We start from the raw sequence: 17,048 nt of genomic DNA on the forward strand, positions 1-17,048 counted from the left end.
CTGCAAGCGAGAAGTACAAGGCTTTTACCCGGCATTAAAATGCCGGGGACTGCAGCGACGGATCCCCGTTCTCACTGCTAGACGAATTCCCAGATGAAGAAGTTCTACCTGGTAATTTGCCTTTTAACACAGGGTTTTATGCAGTGAGAACGGGTCAACCCATGTCTGCATACCCGGATCTCAAACACGGGTAAAAAGAAGGGTATCACCCGTGTATGATATCCGGGTTTGCCTGCAGTGAGAACGGGGTTAAAAGGGGCATTGCTGTTACGCAAAATTTTGGAGTTATCCTGTGAGGACCAATATACTTTTCCTTGGATTGGCACAGCTATAAAGTGACTGATCTAATTTATGATCAAAGATATTACACTATTTCCAAATAACATATTTTATTGAATGGTTTGTTGCTTTTTATTATTGATCTCTGTTGGGGGGGACGGGACGACGATGACACCTGGTTGAGATCAAGCTGAAGCAGAAGAGTTGAAGGCAGCAGCTCCAGTGGAAGAAGCGGAGGGGCACTGGCGAGTGACAGTGGGGTATAGTTAAAAAATTTTTTTTAGAATTCATTGAAAATAATGGGAACAGTTGTGCTTTTGAAGAGAATTCTTTTTTAATACTTTTCTTCTGGTAACAATATCTGATGATGGTATTAACAGTACACAAAATACCGTCTCGATGCCTAAATAGGTTAGGAAGCTCTAATATCAATATAGACAAAACAAAATGTCACTGCTCCTTTATACATCAGTCCCTGCGTTCTGTTCCTCAAACCACCTTCTAGGGCTAGGCCATTGCTCCAGGGCCAGTACTGCACATTTACCTTCCAAGCTAACGTCTCCAGCCAGCATCTGCCAAGTAACATTATAACCCTTCCAAATCAGTACCACACTAAAGATGTGCCCTGTTGGGAGTGGTGAAAAAATCTCAAGTCTAAATATCAAATCAAAAGTCCAATCCAACCCTTTCAGTAATTATAATTGTGTGGTACATGTGCTCTCCTGGGTGAGAGTAGGAGAGTGTTGGCAACCACAACACACAGAGAGGTAAGGCTCCCACCCACAACACGACTCCACATACACAGATTAAGGTCAAAGAAACAGGGAAATGATTGATAGTGATTAATTAAGTTCCTGAAAATCTGATGGGACTGGTACATTTTTAGCTGAAAATCATAAAAGTTTCTAATTTTAAATAAGTGCCCACTTTTTGAATAAAAAAAAATTAGTGCCCCATACTAAAATATAAACTATGAATAAGGTCCCCCAAAAACCATCTTATTATAAAGTATAGCTATATTTTGAGAAAAACAATTTGCATCCAGAAACAAAATAAGAATGCATCTTAGCCAATCAGTGGCTTTGTATTTTTTTCCAATATTAGACACAACCTATCACAGCCTCCCGCATTCAAATCATTTACATTGAGGCACCATTATTTCGGAACCCAAGAACATATCACTTAGACTGGTAACCAATTACTAGGAACATTGATATTTTCGGAAAGATGGTTTCCAATCCCTTGCTTGCTAACATTCACGAATGAAGATGTAAGACACAACAGGAGCTGATAACCTCCATGTTTTTCATTGCTTGAGGTGATCAAACATAAATTGAAGAAGGGACATCTGCACAGGAATTCAAACTACCTATAAATTAGGAGTATATAAAATAGTGAAGTCTCCTCAAATAAAAATCATAAGAGGCACGGGGAATCAAGGGTACGCTATATGTGTGATAAATGTGGCTGATTGTAATTTACGGTAATACCACTTTCACACTGCCTAAACGTTTTAAAAACCTGTATTTTAAAACGTATTTAAAACGGGTCTGAGCCTTGACATTGCAGTAGATTACCGTTTTAAATACCGTTTAAGTACCATTCACATCAGTCAACCCGTTTTAATCCCCTCAACACGTTTCAAGGCAGAATGCAGGGGACAGCCTATCACAGGTCTGTAATCTGTTGTTTTTTGCTAAATACCGTTTCAGAGCCAATCTCACTGCATAAAAAACGGCTCTGAAACGTGTCGGACTTTAAACGTTTTGAAATACCGGTTATCTTTAACCGGTAAATCAACTCTGGCGCTTTCCCACTGCAGCCTTAAACGTGTTGAAATGTGAAAAAAAACGGCAATATACCGTTTTACAGGTGCGGTGTGAAAGGGGTAATAGAAAGCCTTTTTCATAAGCAGAAGTAACAATAGTGATGTATGTGTTTCACAATTGCAACAATTTAAGCAATAGAAAGCGGTAAATGGTATCCATCCCAGATACCAGTACAGATTTTCTAATATTTCTACAGAAGCACAATATATGCATTGGGTCCTTGTATGGCTCGCCTCCTACAGTGTAACCTTTCGTAGTGCGCCCACCATGGCTGCCACATCTGGTACACTTGTGTACGGGATGAAAAATACATGGACATGTTGACAGGAGTAAACGACCAACACATTAAACGGTCTTCAAGAGTTTTTGTGAATTTTTTTTCTTTTCCCCATACTTTACCCACCCACATAAACTCCAATTGGGAACAAGACACCAGGCCCTTAGCAGGGCAAGCGAAGCGAGTACACCGATTGGGGGGGGGGTCCACATCTTAAGGTGTTGAAAATTACCCAAAAAAACCCTGAAAAACCCATGTTGACCTTCTGATTTTGTTGACCTTTTGTCAGTGTCAACTTTGACCTATTGACCTATCTATAGATGACTGCATTTTTTTGTTATACAGGGTTCAGGTCTCTTCTAAATAACACTTGTTTAGGGCGGGATGTATTAAAATACATTGCCGCCCTTCGCGGCCCCCCCGCCGCGATGCTGCCGCATATGTACTAACATATGCGGCTGGCATCGCGATGCGGTGACGGAGGCCCCCCCGCGATACCTGGAATGTGGTGTGCGGGGGGTCTCCGTCACCTCCCAGCCGGCTCCTGCCTCCCTTACAGCTTGCTTAGCTGTCCCCGGCGCCTCCTCCTCCCCCCTGCAACGTCCTTCCGGCTGCGTCACTAAGGGGAGGAGGGGTTTACCTTCCAGAGTCCAGGAGGACCCTTCAGGAAGGTAAGCGAGAGGGGGGGGGGGTCGGCGAGGCGGCGGGTTTGCGTCGGCGGGCGGCAAAAAGAAGCCCATAGGCTTCTATAGGGTATCGCCACCCAAAGGTGGCGATACCCTACACTGCGGTATTATTTTTGATACATTGGAAAATGCGGTAAAACCGGGGTTTTACCGCATTTTCCATTTGAAACATCTCGCCCTTAGAGAGTAACATTACTGCACAAACCCATTGTTCTATTCATAAAATAAAAAGAATATAATAACTTAGAATTAAGCAAGTTTGGTCATGCACTTAGCTCCGCCCTCCAGGAGAGGAGGAGCTCCATGAAGTGAAGTCAGACAGGATTTCATACAAGAAAATGACACAATCCGCATTCCCGGAACACTGTAGTGTGATGATCTGGAACTCCACGATGTGACTGTAGCATAATGGAAGATGTACTAAGCCTTGAAAGTGATAAAGAGGTACTAACAACCAACCAGCTCCTAACTGTATTTTTTAAATGACTGCCAGTTTGGAGCAGATTGGCTGGCACTTTATCAATTTATCTCTCTCCAAGTGCCCCTTGTTCATGCTGTGACTGATCACAATATCTCATTCTGCCCATGCACCATGGAGGTTGCTAGACCCCTAAGTGCCCCTGATCACTCAGAACTTCGGCCTCTCCCAGGCATACTAGTCAGCAAGCATCTTCTGTACCATGGCGTATGAATTATAATCGTAACTGGATGCTTGAACCAAAATAACTAGTTTGATGCGTTCCACATTTCCCACATGTTCTGTTGAACGCAGAGATGAAAGTGAACGGTCTGTTTGCCTTTGTAGGTGACAGATTATTTCCTTTGATCTACAGTATTTCTGGCAACTTGCCCTTTAAATATTTGTGTTCTACTTTCTGAAAAGTTTGTTTAGACTGATAGAGAACTGAACGGCATACAAATCTGTCCTGGAAGTTATTGGAATAATAGAATAGTTTGGAAGCCAATGGGTGGACGTCTTAAGGACTGGTTGGAGCTAGCACAGGAAAGGCCTTCAATATTATTATTTTTTATCTATAAAGTGCCCACCGATTACGCAGCATTATGCACTGAATGGACTGTAACGCGTCCAGATTACTTACACAGCTGCAGCCTGTTACTAATGGTCCAGCCAACTGGACCATTATCAACACCAACATCCCAATGGCCCTTATTCTGGTTGGTGCGGCCAGAGCCGCACACGGGGCTCCGGCCGCACAAACCAATCCCCGCCCACCCTACGGATCGCCACGGCCGTCCGTACACGGACGGCTGGCGATCCGCATAAAAATGGTGGAGGCTACGCCTCCACCATGGTGGGAGCTGCCCCCTGCATTCGATGGTCGTCGACCATCGAAGGCAGGTCCGCACGCCGCGGCAGCTCCCGCAAGCTGAGACCACACGGACAATCGTCCGTGTGGTAGCTTGTATGGGGGCTGAAAGCTGACATCCGGCGACGTCAGCTTTCCGCCCCCATGAGTTGCGTCATGGCCTCATTACCATGCATACGCCCCGCGTTTGCATGGGAACGCCCATGAAACGCAGGGCGTACACATAGGGAAATGAGGGCATGATGCCTCTCACGCCCCTATCCGCCCCCTTTGCGGCGGACGAAATCCGTCTGCGGCGAAGGGGGCTGCACATGCGCAGATTCACCTCTGCGCATGTGCAGTGTAAAAACATCGGCGGTACGGCCGCACGCGGGCCGTACCGCACGAACTTGAATAAGGGCCAATGACGGGACCAAAGGAATAGTCTGACAATGTGCATGCAGGCTGTTTTATTATTAATTCCTATACCAGTGTCGGTCCGCGAGAGCTAGCATCAGTCCAGGTTTTCTGAACAACCTTTCTGGGGCACAGGTGTAGTCATTACTATTCAAACATGTGCTGCCATTCATTCCTAACCGACACATTGTACACCTCCACAGGTGGTCTGGGAAACATGGACATGTAGATCTTGAGGACCCATTTGGCCACCCTTGCCCTATACTAATGATAGTAACAGTGACAATTCCTGGACCCACGACAATACCTGGTTATGCAGCCGCCAAGTTGCTGAGTCTGCATCACCCATGACAACCATATGGGGTGACTTGCGAGGTGCCCAGCTGTCTGGAAAAGTCCACCCTTATGGATCCTGCAGTAAATTTCTCTCTGCTCCTGGTCCCTGCTTTGCATGTGGCCTCCTGGGGGGGAGGGGGGAGAGAGAGAGAGTGTGACTCAGGGGTAGATGTATGAAGCAGTGATAAGGGAGAAGATATGAGCAAGAAGAGACATGGCACATGGCAACCTGCTCTGTATAATTTTATATTATACAAATGTATAGATGTTACTTCAGTGCTGATTGGTTGCCATGGGCCACTCCTCCTCTGGCTCACTACTTCTCCCTTATCACTGCTCCATACATCTACCACAGCCCTCAGTACTTTATGTGTGGTTTATCAGTGAAGGGAGTGACAGAGTGATACAGCTTTGTGATTGGACCTAAGAGTTAAGCAATGATACTACCATCAGTGTGCCAACATATCTGTGAGAGATGTGCAAAATATCCACTAAATATGTCAGTGTCGCTCACATGTGTGTAGGGAAGCCAATCCCGGGGCATTTTTTCAATCCCGGGATTGAAAAATGCTCAATCCTGGGATTCCCGGGATCGGCTTTCCTAATAAAAAGACACCCTGGCTGCCCCACATTTACTTACATTTGAGGGTGCAGCAGGGTTGCCAGATCCCGGTTACTGGGTGGGGGGACAGGTCGTCCATGCTGCTGGCTGGGTGCGGGCTGGCTGGCTGGCTTCGCGCTGGGCTTGCGGGGCTTGTTTGCTGAGCAGGCGGGCGGGTGGGCTTGCTTGCTGGGCTGGCGGGTGGGCTTGCTTGCTGGGCGGGTGATCTTGCTTGCTGGGCTGGTGGGCGGGTGGTCTTGCTTTCTGGGCTGGCGGGTGGGCTTTCTTGCTGGGTGGGCGGGAGGGTGCCGGGCACGGCGGGAGGGTGCCGGGCACGACCTCTGCCTGCGCAGCATGATCTTTGATCTCGTCACGCTGCGCAGTGCTGCCGGGAGAAGTCGGGCAGTGTCTGAGCGATGCTCAGACGCTGCCCGGCATTAGACTGCGTGCATGCGCAGTCTAATCCTGAAATCCCGGGATTGGAAACTCCAATCCCGGGATTGAAATCGCGCCATTTTGGGGGCCAAATCCCGGGATCCCGCCGATCCCGGGATTGGCCACCCTACATGTGTGATATAAATTCAAATAAAAAATGTTGTGTAAAAAAAGATAATATTTCCTATATAAGGTAACGTTATGGGTCATTACACGAACACCCAGCATGCCCTGCTGAGGCAGAGGAGGAAGCCCCCAGGTACAACCATGAGAGGAGAGGAGGTTTGCCTAGGGCAGCAACGGTGGACCTCAGCAGAGGGAGGGCCCAAGCACCAATGATAGACCCCCCCCCACAATCTATATCTATACTGTCTCTGCATATTTGTTACCTACTGTACCTGGCTGTTGCAACGACCAGTGGCGCCGCTGATGGCAGCCTAGGCGCTGTGCAGCTCGGCGGGTATGTGTTCCCTGAGTGATAACTGTTCTGTCTCTTTGTGTATTGTTACCTACCTGGCTGTTGCAGCCACCAGTGGCGGCAGGGATGGCTGCCTAGGTGCTGGGCTGCTCAACAAATGTAAGTTCCCTGTGTCCCCCCTGTACATGTATAACGTATACCTGTATGTGTTATGTATATCCGTACTGTTGTGACAGTGCCCCTGTACGGTGTGGTGCAAGATGGCGTACCTTAATCTGGAGCTGGTGACGGCGGCGGCTTCTGGATTCTTCGCGGCTTCTGCTGGAGAACCTGTGGCAGGGAACGGCACAACCCAAGGGACCCACAAAAGACAACGCTACTTCGGGAAACAGCGACAAATATTTATTGAAGAAAAACAACTGCACTAGTCGCTGTGATATACTCCTACACATATGCAAACATCAATAACCAAGACAAAGACATTTAAAGAAAATACTATTAAAGAGAGAAATATTAAAGACAATAATATGACACTAAAATGCTTAACTACACCTGTACTACTATAAATCAGATTGTCCACTGGGTGGCGCTGCACACCCTGTAACTGCAGTCTCAGACACCATACAGAGTTCCTGAGGGCAATAACGGTCCCACGACGCACAAATCCTCACTCTGAATTAGGCCCTAACAGTGTGCACACTACTATGAATAGTACAGAACAAATGAACAATCCCCTTCAAAGGGGTACAGGCGGGTTCCCGTTACCTAGGGCAACTCCCTGCGAGGTTGGTGAGGAACAACTGTAAGGGGTGAGGTTGGGTGCAACAACACCCTGGCGATGGGGTCACTGGCTCCGCCAGTGGCTGATGGCAGCGGTGGCTAGTTCCCTTTGGCTGGGATAATGGGGCTGCAAAGTAGCCGGGCATATGCAGAGTTTTACACCTCACACCACTGTGAGGGTACTGTGTGGCAGTGTGGCCGACTGCTGGGCGGCATAGACTAGCCAGGTACAGGTCAGGCCAACAGTGTCCCAGGGGGACTGGGGTGTCAAGGGTGCAGACAGGAGGATTGAAATACCTGTTTCAGCTGCTGCTGCTGCCAGCTCCTGCTGGTCTCGAATCAGGCCCCTTCTGTGATGGCTGCTGCTGCTTCTTCTCATACTGGGCTGACCTCTGCCCTCTCTGCAGGTCTTTAGGCTGCCAAGTGTCCTCTCTCTCTCTCTGTGCACAATCTCTGCCTTCTCTCCACTGCAGCAAGTTTTCTCTGTCCCGTTCTGCTGGCTGACCCCTGACCTCTCAGCTTCCTGTCTTCACACACTCCAGTGCAGCCAATCAGGGGAATGTCAGGTTCTCTGCACGTGGATGTGAGCTGGGTCTGTTAACCCCTCACATCCCTGCAGTGTCTATGAAGCTGCAGTCTTTCCTAATAGCAGCATTGGCTGCCATTAAGCCTTTTTGAGGGCACAGGGGCACTCAGAGTGGATTGCCACATACCTCCCTGCTGGAAATTTGCCTGTCCGCAGGCAACTTAACCTGGGTCAGTAGGTTCCTGCCAAAAACCTCTCAATGTCCATGACAAGACATTTAACGGTGAGAAAGAAAACAGGTGAGTACACATACATTCACCACAAATACAAATTACTGCCTCCCTATCACCTGATATCCAATGTGGGCTCCCCGTGCCAACCATCCCTCCGCCACAGGACCTCCATCCCTCTGCGGTCCAGCTTCTCCAAGGCTGTCAATGGATGGCGCCCACTCTCACGATGTACGCATCTTTAGGCATGTCTCACCTCTCGAACTTGCCTCTTCGACCTCTGTATCGCCTGCTGGATTCTGAGGGCGAATTCCTCTCCTGAGATGGTCGTATATTCACCACTTGTTACCGGCTTCCCACCGATGAAACAGATCTTGGCCTTGTCTTCTCTCTCTGGTGCTTCTACTTTGGCCTTGGATTCAGGCAGTGGCACCACTGGTTCTGCTTCTGACGGCACCACTGTCTGTGTCACAGCCATGTGAACCTCAATTTTGGAGTTTCTCTCCGGTTCAGCCATTCTGACATTTCTTGGCCCTAGGTTCGCCGCTCGGTAACCGGCATCATCCATTCTAGGGACGTACTCTCTTGTTGGCTCTGCAAGTTGAGGCCTAGTCACTGCTTGCTGCCTCTGGTGAACTGCCTCACTCCACATGACCGGTTTCTCGCTTGTCCTTGTGATCTCAGGTTCTGGTGGGCGGGGCATCTGTCCTGGTCGAGGGCGTTTGACGCTAACCCTTTCATTCTCGCACTTAATCTCCCTTGGTTCGGCTCTACTTCCACCATGGCTGTACTCTTGCTGATAGTACGGTGGATGCTCTCGATGGTGTGGATAGTGCTCTGGAGCGCGTCTGTTACGTTGCACTGGTGTGCCATCTGGCCCGGTCACGTTGGCGGCCTTGGTGCCTTTCTTCCCGCTTGTCAAATCGAATTCTACAGCCTCACCGTTGCTCAGGCTCCGGAAGCTATTTTGGGGATCGGCATGCTGGATGGCGGTATAGTGCACATACACGCTACGGCCGGTATCTGCGCATTTAATGAAGCCATACCCGCGTGGTACATCAAACCACAGGACAAGACCTGCAATTCTTCTTGGGCTGGCTCGTGGTCTACCCCTCGACGATATCACACCGGATGCTCTTGCCGTGTTCTGAAACACTGCCGGTGGACCTCCTGTCCTGTGTCTTCTCACGGTCTGTGGGCATACATTGGTTCGGTCAGTGGGTAGTTGTCCTGACCTCCATGGGGGATTCTGTTGGCATCTATGCCTTCTGCCACCTTCACGTCGCTGTCTTTCCTTTTCATCCTCCGCCCATTCCTGACGCATCTCACGGATCATCCTGGTCATTTCAGTCATCGCTTCGATGATTGCCCCAATCGAGTTCTGATTGGCTTGGGCTGGTGGAGTGGCGGTTCTTTGCATCTCCAGCGGTTCTATGTACTGCGATCGCCACATCTTGCCGTTCACAGGGGTCTTGTGCAATCCTGTTCGTAGACGCCAAGTGTGACAGTGCCCCTGTACGGTGTGGTGCAAGATGGCGTACCTTAATCTGGAGCTGGTGACGGCGGCGGCTTCTGGATTCTTCGCGGCTTCTGCTGGAGAACCTGTGGCAGGGAACGGCACAACCCAAGGGACCCACAAAAGACAACGCTACTTCGGGAAACAGCGACAAATATTTATTGAAGAAAAACAACTGCACTAGTCGCTGTGATATACTCCTACACATATGCAAACATCAATAACCAAGACAAAGACATTTAAAGAAAATACTATTAAAGAGAGAAATATTAAAGACAATAATATGACACTAAAATGCTTAACTACACCTGTACTACTATAAATCAGATTGTCCACTGGGTGGCGCTGCACACCCTGTAACTGCAGTCTCAGACACCATACAGAGTTCCTGAGGGCAATAACGGTCCCACGACGCACAAATCCTCACTCTGAATTAGGCCCTAACAGTGTGCACACTACTATGAATAGTACAGAACAAATGAACAATCCCCTTCAAAGGGGTACAGGCGGGTTCCCGTTACCTAGGGCAACTCCCTGCGAGGTTGGTGAGGAACAACTGTAAGGGGTGAGGTTGGGTGCAACAACACCCTGGCGATGGGGTCACTGGCTCCGCCAGTGGCTGATGGCAGCGGTGGCTAGTTCCCTTTGGCTGGGATAATGGGGCTGCAAAGTAGCCGGGCATATGCAGAGTTTTACACCTCACACCACTGTGAGGGTACTGTGTGGCAGTGTGGCCGACTGCTGGGCGGCATAGACTAGCCAGGTACAGGTCAGGCCAACAGTGTCCCAGGGGGACTGGGGTGTCAAGGGTGCAGACAGGAGGATTGAAATACCTGTTTCAGCTGCTGCTGCTGCCAGCTCCTGCTGGTCTCGAATCAGGCCCCTTCTGTGATGGCTGCTGCTGCTTCTTCTCATACTGGGCTGACCTCTGCCCTCTCTGCAGGTCTTTAGGCTGCCAAGTGTCCTCTCTCTCTCTCTGTGCACAATCTCTGCCTTCTCTCCACTGCAGCAAGTTTTCTCTGTCCCGTTCTGCTGGCTGACCCCTGACCTCTCAGCTTCCTGTCTTCACACACTCCAGGGCAGCCAATCAGGGGAATGTCAGGTTCTCTGCACGTGGATGTGAGCTGGGTCTGTTAACCCCTCACATCCCTGCAGTGTCTATGAAGCTGCAGTCTTTCCTAATAGCAGCATTGGCTGCCATTAAGCCTTTTTGAGGGCACAGGGGCACTCAGAGTGGATTGCCACACTGTCACTGTTAAACTGTTACCTTACCGGCTCTTGCACAGCAATCCAAATCCAATTCCTAGTATACGCAAGTATACCTGGCCAATAAAGCTGATTCTGATACTGAATTACACATCTTTGCATACAAAAAGTGGAAAATTCAAGTGCAAGTGCTACAATTGTAACAAAATTGTTCACAAAGCAAAGTAAATAAACGAATGTGAATACTACATTCTACGCAAAGGAATATATGAAACAGACTGACCATTTTCATCACTGGACTGCAGCACACGGTACTTGTGTAGTTTGGCAGCGCCCATTGCATCGCATACCATAATGCATACGATAGTATGCGATGCGACGCGATATCGCGCGATATTGTACAATGCCATACAATGCGATGCAATGCGATTAAACATTGTATAAGCACCCTAATAAGTGCTTACAATGTTAATTGCATGCCCCCGCCACCCCCCCACTATAAACGTGAACCCGAAGCGTGGCGAGCGCAGCGAGCCCGCGAGGGGCGGCGGTATGCGTCCTCCGACCTTTTCATACCCCCACTAGCCACACCGGTGTGGAGTTGAGAATAGAAAGTGTGGCGAGCGCAGCGAGCCACCGAGCCCGAAGCATGTCGAGCGCAGCGAGGGGACGCGGATACCTGTGAAGGCCACGAGGGGACTCCGATACCTGTGAAGGTATCCGCGTGCACTCGCCACGCTTCGGGCTCGCCACACTTTCTATTCTCAACTCCGCGCCGACGTAGATAGTGGGGGTATGAAAAGGTCGGAGGACGCGTACCGCTGCGCTCGCCACGCTTCGGGTTCACGTTTATATTGGGGGGGTGGCGTGGGGGTGCATTTAACATTGTAAGCACCCATTACGGTGCTTAAAAGCACCCTTTAGGGTGCTTATACAATCTTTAATCGTATAGGGAGCAAAAATCGGGTGCATGGCATGCGATGCGATTAAAAAATAGCGCGATGGAAATCGGGGACGCCGCCAAAATACACAAGTACCCAGCACACTATTTATTGTATTCAGATGTATCACTTTTCTACCTTTTCCCTTCTTTGATACCATGTATTACCGCCCACCTTATTTTATGCTTATATAATTCTTACTGTTCACCAGTTGGATCTTCATACAGCGCATACTGTATCATACTATACACATACTGTATATACTGTAATATTACACTCATGCCAGTTTCCCCATATGTGCCATGGGCCCTTGCATAGCTTACCAGTTACCACCCAATGCGTAACCCTTGTAGTGCACCTAACATGGCTGCCTCAGCTAGTACGCTCCTGGATGGGATGAAATACACAGGGACCTGACGGTTACTTCAGGATGCTACTCCGAGCATTAGGATGCTGCAATCACCCCATTTTGTGTCATCTCTCAATTCCAAGCAGCGTAATCCCATGTAGCTCATCCAAGATGGCTGCCTCACCTGGTACCTTTTTTAGGTTCAATGGGCAACCCATGGAAGTTATTACCAAAAAAATCTGCACAAAACCCTGCACTATACTTATTGTGCTTGGGTTATCTTAATGATTTCTGTGGGGTTTTGTACTTTCTGTTATTGTAAATCCTTTGTACAATGTCCTGCGGGCGAAAAGCGCTACATAAATAAAATCTGTTTTATTAATATTAGAGCAATCAAGCCCCACTTGAGAGTTGGAACAAGGACAAAAGTCACAGAGATTTAAGATGTGCTTTATGTACCAGGAGTGGGAACAAAGCTTATGTATAAGTGTCCTTGAATGAGAAGCCACAGAGTTCACTTCACTAAAGGCAAGTGCATCGTGTGAGACAGAATAGGGGCTGTAGTAACTAGAGATGTGAGCACTGGACTATTTTTTGCTGGTTTAGTTTTTGGTTCTCAATTCATCATCCGGTTTTGGATTTTGGCCATGAATGGTTTTCGCTTCATATGCTTCCCAAAAATAGTACAAAAAAAGCTAAATGAATATGTAAGCAGCGTATAAATGTTATTTCCCCAATATTCCAAATCGCACTATGAGCCTGTGTTTTTAAAAAAATAATTATTTGGTGTTAGGCAGCCTCACCACTATGTTCCCTGAGGGATAGGAAACAAACAGACCACAATATTTGGTACTTGTGTAGTTTAACGGCGCCACTAGATAGGATAGATAGGATACTAGATAGGATACGATTTAGTATGCTATTTGACATAAGATATCGCATAAGATATAGTATAAGATTTACTATCCATTTCATTACCCCACTATCCACTAGGGCGTGAAGTTGATTTTATATAGCGTGGCAAGCGCAGCGAGCCACCGAGCCCGAAGTGTGGCGAGCGCACACGTAATGTATTTTATGGAATTGCATGCAAATGGCATGCGATATTTGTGACTTGCTTTGAAACAACATCCGTGTCCGCTCGCCACGCTTCGGGCTCGGTGGCTCGCTGCGCTCGCTACGCTATATAAAATCAACTCCACGCCCTAGTGGATAGTGGGGTAATGAAATGGATAGTAAATCTTATACTATATCTTATGCGATATCTTATGTCAAATCGCATACTAAATCGTATCCTATCTAGTATCCTATCTATCCTATCTAGTGGCGATGTTAAACTACACAAGTACCCAATATTTTTACCCAATAGTGATATGGCGCCAATATACAGAATATAAATGTCCAAATACAATAGATCCGCATCCAATGAAGCACATAGGAGAAATCTTCCAACTATTATTTATTAGTCTTCACAGGATTGTTAAGGTAAAATTGCATGTAGATAGTTTCAACGCGTTTCGTCTCAAAGAGACTTCATCAGGGAATACAATAATCTTTCGGCGTGTGATTATAGCGCTTTTATTGAAGTTATCAGCTTCTTATTAGTGATGTCTCCAATAACCTCCTTTAGTTCAAGGTGTAATGTGTCCTATTCAACTTAATATATCCATTTTCTATCATATTATAAAAAATTGGCAACGTGATGTCTAAAATATTGGTAGGTCAATTATTCCGATTGGCCTCCTCCCTTATGGTTTTAATGGTTATACCTATAAGATGGACAAAGGTCATGCATCCGGATAAAATAAAATCTCCAAAAGTGCTTCTGGTCTCTCCAGAGAAGGCCAGCAGGTCTCTGGAGAAACCAGAAGCACTTTTTGAGATTTTATTTTATCCGGATGCATGACCTTTGTCCATCTTATAGGTATAACCATACCTATAAGATATATAGGTATGCGATTTTACCTTAACAATCCTATGAAGACTAATAAATAATAGTTGGAAGATTTCTTCTATGTGCTTCATTGGATGCGGATCTATTGTATTTGGACATTTATATTCTGTATATTGGCGCCATACCACTATTGGGTAAAAGTATATAAATGTTAATAAATAATGCTACAATATTATTTAAGTGTGTGTTTCTCCAGATCACATCGGGCCGTTCCTATCCCAGAGTGCGAATAAACTTTTAATTCACTCACTGGTCATCTCTCAGCTGAACTACTGCAGTTTTCTCATCAGCCTCCTGTGCTAACAGCTCGCTCTCGCTCTACCAGAGCCATGGTTCCTCAATCCTGTGCATTCCCTATGCACTCTGCATGCTTTCTGCCCCTAGCAGGGTGTGTTGTGGCATGGACCACGGTGCAAAGCTGTTAGGGGTCAAGGGTGCAGGTGGAGGGGGAAGAGGAGGATAGGAGGAGAGAGAGGACTACTTTGTCCATTCTCTTTACCTGCTGCCTCGTATCCTGACCACCCCTGCCATCCTGACTTCTTGCCTCAGGTCTCCTTACCTGCACCTCATGTCACCTGTCTGTCTCTCCCTCCCTCTAGATTGTAGCTCCTTAGAGCAGGGCCCTCCTCCCTCCTGTTCTCACAGCACTCTTCTTGTATTTCAACTACAGCTCTCTTACTCTTCTACAATCTATACCTGCATCTATTCTCATTCACTTCCTTATATCTCAGCTGTATTGTGTACTAAGAATTGTGGGTACTTATGTATTATCTGGGCTCCCATGTTAAATGCACCCCATTTTTTCATACCCCTACTATCCAACTACGCATGGAGTTGATTTTATATAGTGTGGCGAGCGCAGCGAGCCACCGTGCCCGAAGCGTGGCGAGCACAGCGAGCCCCGCGAGGGGACACGGTCTCATAAGAAAAACGGGAGCCCAGATATTACATAAGTACCGAATTGTGCTTTAATTGTGTTTTGTCTAGTTCTGTGTACCCTGTACTGTTCTTTTGTGTTCTATATGTAAGGTACTGGCTGGTGCAATCACCATGTGGCGCCGCTGATTGGCTGCCTGGGTGCTGCACAGCTCAGTAATTATATGTTCCCCATGTCCGTGTCCCTCATTAGAGTACATCTAGTATATATATATATATATATATATATCTCTATACAGTTACTGGCTACCTAGCTGGCTGTGCAATCATCATGTGGCGCCGCTGAATGGCTGCCTGGGTGCTGCACAGCTCAGTAATTATATGTTCCACATGTTCGTGTCCCTTATTAGAATGCGTCTTGTGCATATCTGTACGTGTGATGTATATCTGTGCTGCCATTGTTGCCTGTTCCTTGTACTGATAACCCTTTGTATTGCAGTATGTGCATTGTTATTTTTAATGTCTGTAAAGCGCATTGAGTCCTGATGGAGAAAGTGTGCTATATAAATAAAACTTACTTACTTACTCCTCCAATCTGCAGCCAGACTTATCTTCCTCTCCCGCCGCTCCACTTCTGCCACGCCCCTTCAAGAAAATCTACATTGGCTCCCATTCCCCTACAGAATTCTCATCAGACTCCTCACTCTCACATTCAAGGCCCTCTATAACTCCAATGTTTAATTTGGGCTATATATATATATATATATATATATATATATATATATATATATACGGCACTGCCAACCACTTCTGGCGCCTCATAAATAAAATGTAAAAATAATACATGCAAATTATAAACATGAGATCTGTACTTGTTGGTGTCACATGGCCACTAATCCTCGTGTTTGTATCACGTCTTATTATTATTATGCTTACTTTGTACTTTTGTCCGGCACTGTACAATTGGAGGTGGCAAACAAATGAATGATGATATTCCATTTCCCTACTTTATTCTTTGAGACCAAAAGCCATTGACCCTATAATGGAAGAATACAGGGACCTTTTATATTGGTAATTTTGGAAATGTATTATTATTATTTATTATGATTATTATTATTGTTATCATTTTTTTTGTTTTACTTATATATATTAACATGCTAGTAATATTTCATTCCTTATCAAATATAGTAACGTCTACACATGGCAAGAGACTGTGCAGGCCAGCAGGGCCCGAAAGGGGGGCAAAGGGGGTCAGTACCCCTGGGCCCCCTGTGGTTGGCATGTATTTAAAAAATAAATTATATATATATATATATATATATATATTCTTTTTTTTTTTTTTTTAGCTAAAGGTTTTGTGCATGGGAGTGGGGTAGTGCTGCAGCTTTGCCTATCTGCCAATGATTAATGGTGCGGAGCATCGGGAGCCAAGGCACACTGACTGCATAAGTGTGCAGTGCATTACTAAGTGTTTACTTAGTCCCATGACACTTTGTACAAGAGGGCAGAGGCTCAGAGGTTTGTGCTGAGCTCTGATTGGTGGAGGTCATTACATGCTTCTCAGGCCTATGGAGGACAGCAGCAGCAGCCTAGTCATGGGAGGGTTTTTAATCAGAGGCAGAGCTGAGGCTGTGAGGTGTCCTACAGAGTAAGGTACAGAGGGACAAACACAGGCTTTTAATGTGTGTGTGTGTGTGTGTGTGTATATACACCCATTGCCTTTACTCTGTGTTTTGACAGTATAATATTCTCCCATGCAGTTTGCGGCCAGTAATGACAAGTGCAAGGGGGCCCCCCTGTCTAAAGTACCCCGAGCCCCCTAAAGGCTTAATCTGGCCCTGGTCTCCAGGTGTATAACAGTTATGTACTCACAGATTTTGCACTGAATAATAGCAGGGCAGATCTACTATGACACTAGTGAAGCTTAACCTCTTCACTGGTGGTTGTTTTTTTTAGGGAGTGCACTCCCTAAAAAGAAAAAACCCGCTGTCTCCTGGGACCAGGCAGTGCTGCTGTGCACTATATAAGCCACTGTGTGTGGCATGATGTTAGCAAGGAGGAAGGAGCTGGGGCCTGGCAGCAGCT

The sequence above is a fragment of the Crinia signifera genome, chromosome 1 (assembly GCF_055691185.1).
Source record: "Crinia signifera chromosome 1, ASM5569118v1, whole genome shotgun sequence".
NCBI lineage: Eukaryota > Metazoa > Chordata > Amphibia > Anura > Myobatrachidae > Crinia > Crinia signifera.